We start from the raw sequence: 9,026 nt of genomic DNA, 5'->3' as shown, positions 1-9,026 counted from the left end.
TACAGCCCCATAAGGATTGCAGAAGTCCGGGTTTTAAAGAGCAATCAGAGCAACTATTTGCAAAATCAGGCCGATTTGCTAACCTCTAATTGTTACTCTGATGTGTTGGTCCTTCATCAAGTTAGCTACCGTGTTACCTCTTATAAGGCATCAACTACCAACTATATTTATTTCCTTTTCAATTATCTTTTCCAAACACAGAGTAAGTAAGCTAATAAACAAATTGCAGAATTTGCATTCTATAAAAAAAGAAAAGAGGTACAGTATATAGATGACAAAGAGTGGGTAGTGAACTTCTTGTTTTATAAAGAATGGGGTCTTGGGCACTTCCTGCCAAAATTTGTAGTCCTCAGGACTGTGTGCATTTCAAGCCTCTGCTGAGTAGGAGTGCTCACAAGACTGTCTCTGGCCGCTGTCACACTGAGTGGAATCCTTTCACCTCTGCTTTCCAGGTCTATAGAAGCGAACTGGAGGTATAAGTTGTTATGGGGCTATTTCAGGTTCCCAGATATCAGGGTGCATAAATGCCCCACCTCATTGCCACCACATTAAAAGTGGCTTTCTTGGAAAGAATCAAGACTACTTGAAAATTAACATGGAGTGGCTCCAACTCTAGAGCTACCAAGCTCCGTAAAAGCAGCCCCTAAGGAACCTACGTTCTTTGACATCCCCAGGGGATATCTAAGGAATGCATTTGCCAAGGAACACATTTCTAAGGGTCCCTCACACCCATGTGAGATGAGTGTGAGAAATAGCTGGGGGACAAGCTGCATCTCTTCCCACGCAGCCCTGGGCACTTGATCCACCACCACTGAGTAACCAGCAAATTCCTGGAACTGCCTTGATGGTGGCTTTTACGAGGAGCCACACTCTTGAGCCATTCAGCCAGTAAGGCTTAGGAAAGTCTTTGGCAAGTGCAGAATCCCAGTGGAAAGGAAACTCTGTAAGTCTTCAGATCCAGCTCTCTGCTTTCAGGGAGCTAAGGATCCAATAACCAAATAAACTAGTTAGAAAATGTAGGTTTTCCTTCTGGTCATTTCTCCTCAAGGGATAAAGTAATTTGACAGTGAGATTGAAATGCCAAGGAGAGACCCTTGGTTGATTCATCCAGGGAAGCAAAAGATAAGATTAGTGATTCAGTTCTGTGGAAGGATCTTAGGCAGAGGTGAGAAACTGCTGCCCTTCTGTTTCTAAGGGGAGAATAAGAGGAAATGGGTTTGAAGAACAGCATGTGGAACCAAAAATAAACATGAAGAACTGCCACCATCAGCATTAAGTCCTAGAAAAGGCAGCTCAGAGTCTCCAGAAACAAAACAAAAACTACAGACTCGTATAAACACAAACCAAAATAACATCTCCAGCTAGCTCTCCAAAACCTTTTTATATTACCAATAATTGTCTCTGGGTAAAGGGATTAGGAATGGTAAACAGCATACTTTAACAATTTATTAATTGGAGATACCATTATTTGTTATTACCAAGGAGAGTTATGGATATTTTTGTAGCTTTTAATTTTCTATACTAAATGCCTCTCTTTTCTGTGGTACTGGGGTTTCAACTCAAGACTTAGCTCTACTTAGGCAGACATTCTACCACTTGAGCCACTAGCCCTTTTCTGCTTCAGTTATTTTCCCAGTAGGGTTTCATATTTTGCCTGGTTGACTGGGATGGCAATTCTACATGCGCTTTCTTTGTAGCTGGAAAGATATGCATATACTGTCAAACCCAACTTTTATTGGTTGAGATGAAAGTTTCACTAACTTTTTATTTGAGATGATTTTAACTGGTATTCTTCAGATTTTCTATTTCGCAGTGGCTAGAATAAGTACTTATAGAATACCCAATAGGTGAATGTAATCATTTGAAGTACCTGTGGGAGCCAAAATAGGGTCCAAAGAACAAATCTCAGTAAAGTTAAGAAGAATGAAAATCATAGTAATAACATCCCAGACAAGAGTGGAATCAAACTAAGAATTAATAACAGAAATAAAAAGAAAACCTCCACACATTTATATTAAGCACTTTTCTAAACAATCCATGTGACAAAGAGAAAGTCCCCAGGGAAATTTAAAAGTCAAGTAAATCTTGTACTGAATGGAAGTGAAAATACAACATACTGAAATATGAAAGATTTAGTTAAAGCAGTGCCAAGAGAAAAATTCATAGCTGTAATACATATCTCTAAATATTCACCTCAAAAACTAGGACTAAGGCTGGGTATATGGCGCAAGTGCCTGACAAGCATGAGATCAAGAATAAAAACAATAATGCACCTTCTATCTGGCAAATATCATGTAACCCTTTTACTAATTACAATAAAATAAAAAAATAAAAAATAAAAAATAAAAAAATAAAAAAAGAATAAAAACAAAAAGGAAAATGTAAAATAAGCCATTCCATTAAAAACTACCATGTCTTGTGTAATATGAAATTGATAAATATTGAACTTCATAGTTTTAAAAATTCTTCAAATAAAACATTTACCCCATATTGTTTCTACCAAATATTTAAAAAAGAATTAATTAATGTGGCCTATTAAAGCATCTATAAAAATGAATCTCTTCTAGAGAATAGAAGTAACACTTCTCAATTCACTTTATGGAGGTAGTAATATTCTAATATCAAAAGTAAAACAGATTAGCACAGTAAAGGAAGTATACGCCAACAGTCTTTATGAAAATAGATGCAAAACTTCAAGAAATATCAGAAAAGATAATTCATATTTCATACAAAAGTATAAATCATGACTAAACAATTTATTTTAAGAATTCAAGGCTGGCTTAATACTGAAAGTCCACCAGTGTAATCCATCATATTAATAAATGAAAAAAGAAAAACATCACGCATAAAAGCACTTGATAAAAATCTAACAATGTTTCATCATAAAAAGTTCCCATAAATGTAGGAATAGAGGGACCAGGAGTTTGGCCTAGTGGTAGAGAGCTTGACTAGCATGCATGAAGCCCTGGTTCGATTCCTTGGTACCACATACACAGAAAAATGCTGGAAGCGGTGCTGTGGCTTAAGTAGTAGAGCTTTAGCCTTGAGAAAGCCTGAGGACAGTGCCTAGGCCCTGAGTCCAAGCCCCAAGACTGGCAAAAAAAAAGAAAAGAAAAGAAATTTTCAGCTCCATTAAGTGCCCAGGGCCAATAAGGTGATATGTAACTATTGACCAAAACATTACCAGTTTGTGATTATCTGTTTAATGAAATTCCTATTAAAACCCCAACAAGGTTTTGTTTGTAGACACATTTTTTGTTCTAAAATTTATATGGAGAGTCAAAGGAATTAGAAAGATCTTTCAAAATCTTAACAAAGAGAAAAATGGAAGAAGTCAGGCTATTCTACATGAATACATGATATGGCTACAGTAATCAAGGCTATAGTACTGGATTTATGGGCTCGTACTGAGTATGAGGCTCATAATGAGTAGAACAAAAAACCTGACTCACCTAATTTTCCACAGTGGTACAAAAGCAGTTCAGTGAAAGAAATATAGCCTTTAAAAACAGTGCTCGAGATCTGAGAGCATGGCTTAAGTGATAGAACACCTGCTAGCAAGTCTAAAGCCCTGAGTTCAAACCCAAGTACTGCCCAAAAAACGTGGCTTGAGCAATTATTCATCTATTAGTCAAAGAAATGAACATCAAGCTACATATCACATCTTACTGAGAAGTGATTTATCATGGACCACACATCTAAATATAAATAACTGGAGACAATCTTTAGGACATAGGGCTAGCCAAGTATATGATTCATAAAAGGATAAATTTCAAACTGGACTCAATAAAAATTTTAAAACTTGCTCTGTGAAATAATTAAAAGGATGAAAAGATAAGATATAAAATATGAGAAAACAACCACAAACCATATATATGACATAGCATCTACAATATATAGGGAACTCTTAAAAATCAGCAAACCAAGAAAAACACTCATTATAAAATGTGCAAGCCATAAAGATAATGTCATGAGTTGGGCAAGGTGATACATATACATATAATCTCAATACTTGGTAGACTGAGGCAGGAAGATCTCAACATGGAAACCAGACTGAGCTACATAATGAAATCTTGTTTTCAAGAAAAAGGAAGAAACATCACAGAAGAGCATGTATCAATCGCAAGGATGAAAAACTATTCAGCATGATTAGCTATTAGGGAAATGCAAAATTAAAACTTAAGACAATGTTTACACAAAATCCAAATAAGAATGTACCAGTTTTATTTGGAGTAGTTGAGAACTGCAAAACAAACCAGATGTGTTTAATAATAATTAAACAAACTTTGCCGCAGACAACTCTACAGCACACTACTCAGCAACACTAAGGAACACACTACCAATATAAGCAACAATTTGGATGAGTCTTTATTGAATTAACTGGATGCAAAAGAGCCAGTCTTAGATACTATATGACTACATTTGTATTTATCATTCTTGTGTGGGAGGAAATGCTGAAATTTGAACTCAGGGCCTCCCACTCTCCCTTGTTTTTTTTGTTAAAGGCTAGTGTTCTCTCTTAACACTTGAGCTATGCCTCCAATTATGGCTTTTTTTTAAACTAGCTAATTGGAGATAAGAGGAGACTACCGCCAGGACTGAACCCACAAGCCTCAGGTCCCAGTCTCTTGAGTAGCTAAGATGACAGGCTTAAGCCACTAGCATCTAGTTTATATGTAGTATTCTTAGATGACAAGATTAGTGAAATGGAGAACAGACATGTGCTTGCTAGGGAAAAGAAGAAGAAGACCTCACACACGTTCCAGGTGGGTTGGAGTGTTCAGTAGGATAGTTTGGCAAAATGAATACCAGAAAGCTGAAACTTGTCTTCTTTTTTTGGCCAGTCCTGGCCCCTGAACCCAGGGCCTGAACACTGTCCTTCCACTTAAGCCACAGCACCACTTCTAGCTTTTTTCTGTATATGTGGTACAGAGGAATTGAACCCAGGTCTTCGTGCATGCTAGGCAAGCACTCTACCACTAGGCCAAACACTTGGCCCTGAAACTTGTCTTGTCTGAGGAGGAGTTAGGGGAGGGGGCAGATGAATGGAGAGAAGAATTATGGGGAGAATATAACATAATACTCATACATCCATGAAAATGGACAGAGGTAACTAGAGGAGATCAGTGGAAATGAGGAGAATGATGGAAGGGGTGACGCTTATCAAGATGCATTGCACACTTAAATTGACATGAAACCCCTTTATACAACATTTTAAAATAATGAAAATTTGATTTTCTTTTAAATCAAGGAAAGGAACCCTGAAGTCTCTGAAGAACAGACCACCAGCAAAAGAACTGTTACTTTTCCATTCTTTCCAGATTGTGCCTCTCAAGTATTGCCAGAGCCCCTTATTAATCAACCAGGGTGACATTATTCAAAAGAAATGCACTCTTTATTTGACTTATGTAACTTTATTCCTCAGTCCATCAACCTTATAATAACAATTTAAAACACAGAACAAAAAAGTAATGATCAGCCAGGTCCCACTAACCAGAACTGTTTAGTAGTTATGCAGGTATTTTGCTTGCTGCCTCAGTTCTTCCTCTATTCTAACCTAAAGCTCAGTGTTCCCCAAATGTGGGCCGAAGTACTTACCTTGCCCCATCCCACAGAGTACACATGCTAAATGACAGGTCTCCGTCTTTGCTCATCACTTCCACTCATCTCTTTATTTGGTATATGAAGTGGTTGGAAAGGGGATGTGGGACCTTGGCCTTGGACCTAGAACTCTGGTTCTAATTAGCTAATGGGATTTTCATATGCTCTGCACAGACCTATCAATTTCCAGATCATTTGGCAATGTAGAATGTCTGAGATGACAGCTTGGTGTGTCAAGCCTAGTGTGTAAGTTTGGAAAGCTCTGTATGAATCCTGATTTCCTTCCAGTGATCCCTTCCCTTCACTGTCTGCACTGTCTTCTTCTTCCTCTTACTATTATAATTACTAATTATTGATTTTTTTTGTCTGTTGTGGGGCTTGAACTCAGGGCCTGGGCACTGTCCCTGAGCTTTTTTGCTCTAGGCTACCACTATATCACTTTGAACCACAGTGCCACTTCTGGTTTTCTGGTAGTTAACTGGAAATAAGAATCTCATAGACTTTAATGCCCAGGCTGGTTTTGAACTGCAATCCTCGGATCTCAGTCTTCTGAGTAGGTAGGATTACAGATGTGTACCACCAGCACCCAGCACTTATAATATTCTTAAGTGAAAGAGTGGGCTAATGTATATTTATATGCATATAATTTACTTTATATGTATATAATTTAAATTCTATTTATATTTATATGCATATAAACACCATATTCTTCCTTAGAAAAAAATGTAGGAAATAAATAAATTCTAAAATCTTAGTACTTATCTCTGTGTGAGTGGCTGAATGTTGAATCTTTTTTTTCTGTGTGTTTTTCCACAAGATGTGGATGTCATTATCACATGTGACCAAGAATCAAAAACGCTAAAGGATAAAAAATTAGCTAGCTCACAAGTAGTTGCTAACTACCATTCAAAACATCACTGAAAACTGAATGAGGCTGGAATTAGAAAAGCAATGTTCTTATTCTTAAAATAAAACCAACAAATTATCAATTTAAAAAGCTGACTAACCTCTCCCCCATATGAGGAAATCAAGAAAAATATTGTTGTTATTAGCTTCCTGATATAGTTTTATAAATGTTTCCCTTTATACTTTCTAGGCACTTCTTAACATTTAAAAACGTATACTTTAATAAATATAAAATACATAAACAATTTGGTAATCTTGTGGAAATGCTGACCAAGATATATAAAGACAAGATACAAGAATCCAGCTATATTTTCTATATTTCATTTTCTCAGGATATTGATCAAGGTTGTTTAATATACAATATTTTGTACTTGTCATTTTACAAGTCCTTTCCTGTGAAGATAATTCTTTGATAATAAACCGCCAGCTCCATGGTTGTTCTGGCCCTCCAGGTTGGATAAATCCCATTTCTTCTTGAGGTCTCGTTTCTGTCTCTGTTTCTGAGGTAATGTTTTTAATATTGCTAGAGTGTCTGGAGGGCTCTGATGCCTCAGATCTGGTGATTTACTTCCCTTAGCATGCGGGGAGACCAAAGAGTGAGGTAGGAGCACTGTCTACCCCAAAGCTTCCGATGCACTGAGTTTAGGATTGTGCCTTCTGTTAGGAAATCTTATTCATGGAGTATGTGGCTTGGCTGAACCATCCCGCTGGTGGATGCCATCTTGCTGCTCACCAAGACTCCAGGGAGGTCAACTTGTGGGGGATTATGGAGACACTTGTGTTTTGCTCTTTGATCTCTTCTTTATAAGACAATGATTCTACACTGCTATTATTTTCTATAAAGATTAAAATCAAGTCAGCCTTTCCATGTCACTGATGGGAATTTGATTTAAAACATATGCTGATAATATTTCTCATTTTGCAAGATGTTTATTGGTAATGTCATGTAACTGCCAGATTTTTGGCAGATGGTGCACCCTTTGGCAGAAGTTAATTTTGCCTTGCTGTGACAAAAATTCAGAATTGAGATAAAAAAAATCTTTTAATTGAAACGAAAATAAGCTGGGTGTGGTGGCTCATGCCTGTAATCCTAGCTACTCAAGAGACTGAGATCTGAGAATCACCATTCAAAGCCAGCCCAGGCACAAAATCCGTGAGACTTATCTCCAATTAACCACCAGAAAACTGGAAGTGGTGCTGTGGCTCAAGGGGTAGGGTGGTAGCCTTGAGCTGAGGAACTCAGGGACAGCGCCCAGGCCCAGAGTTCAAGTCCCACGACCAACCAAAAAAAAAAAGAAAAGAAAAGAAAGAAAACATATGAACTTTATCTTTTCGGGGTATTTCATAGTTTCTTTCCAAGTGATTCATCTTCAGTATTCTCAGAACTGACCTACGTCATTAATGAATTGGTCATGGGTGGATCTTGTTCGGTGTAATCCTCTCTGATGTCAGGACTGCAGTAAGAGCTCCAGGAAATGCTTTTTCTCAGGGTTTTCCCATTTACCTGCTTGATAGTTGGCTCATCAAACAATTTAGCAGCTTGTCCTTTGCTTCCAAATGGACATTGACCCTCTTCCTCAGCATGAGCATACAGCAGTATTGCCTACAGCATCATCTGAACGTTGCTAGTATAATTGGTCTGTGGCTGTCTTGCTTATTAACTCTTTTCTACGTTTTCTCAATTTCACGTCTTTGTCCTCCAGTTCTTTAATATGTAAATACCTTTAGAAATGACAAAAGATGATGCCCTTTACATACATGTCAATTAGGAATCCTTAATTTCTGATTTATTTGTTGAAATACTTCCATGTCATATTCAAACTTTATGGAATGTGCCACTCTTCCAACAAGGAAAATTTCCTTAAGAAATATTTGTCATTGTACATGAGAAGGAGTATCAAAGTTTGAAAAGTAATGTACCTACTATCTGGTGAATATAACTGTAATCCCTCTATACATTACAATAAAAAAGAAAACCATTAAAAGTAAAAATAACGATGACTCTATAGACATAATGTTTTATTTCATAAATTAATATGCATCTATGATATACAAACCCTTAGCCTAATTTTGATTATGTTCTAAAAACTAAGTGCCAGTGATTGTATATAGAGATTCCCTTCTTAAACACTTGTTTGTTAAACACGTCATTTGAAATAGGATGTAAAAATCAAGGTTAATAAATTCTTTAATAAAAAACGTGTCATTCGAAATATAATGTAAAAATCAAGGTTAATAAATTCTTTAATAAAAAAACAAAAGAAATAAAAATAAAAAAGAAATATTTGTCATTGTATATGCTGTATTGTTGATTTCATTCCTGGCAGGGGAAAACTCTGATTGGGCTAGGTTCCTCACTGAGCTCCAGTCACATAAGCCTCCTTCAGCGTCTGGAATGGCCAGGTTGCTCCTGTAGTGTGCAACAGCTTTTGCCTTTGTTGCTGATGTAGCCTGAACCAGATAATCACATCACCCTTCTTCCTTCACCTCCTGCAGAAATGACTTCCTTGGTCTACTTA

General features: G+C 37.0%; 1 pseudogene; it reads right to left on the bottom strand.

Annotated features, from left to right (window-relative positions):
* Nucleotides 1–1,155: 1,155 nt before the first annotated feature.
* Nucleotides 1,156–7,237, bottom strand: LOC150038987 (alpha-ketoglutarate dehydrogenase component 4 pseudogene; annotated as a pseudogene).
* Between the last annotated feature and the right edge of the window lie 1,789 nt (nt 7,238–9,026).

The sequence above is a fragment of the Megascapheus bottae genome, unplaced genomic scaffold, assembly GCF_031878675.1.
Source record: "Megascapheus bottae isolate mThoBot1 unplaced genomic scaffold, mThoBot2.hap1 H_1, whole genome shotgun sequence".
NCBI classification, from domain to species: Eukaryota; Metazoa; Chordata; class Mammalia; order Rodentia; family Geomyidae; genus Megascapheus; species Megascapheus bottae.
This window is presented reverse-complemented; position numbering and strand designations above follow the sequence as displayed.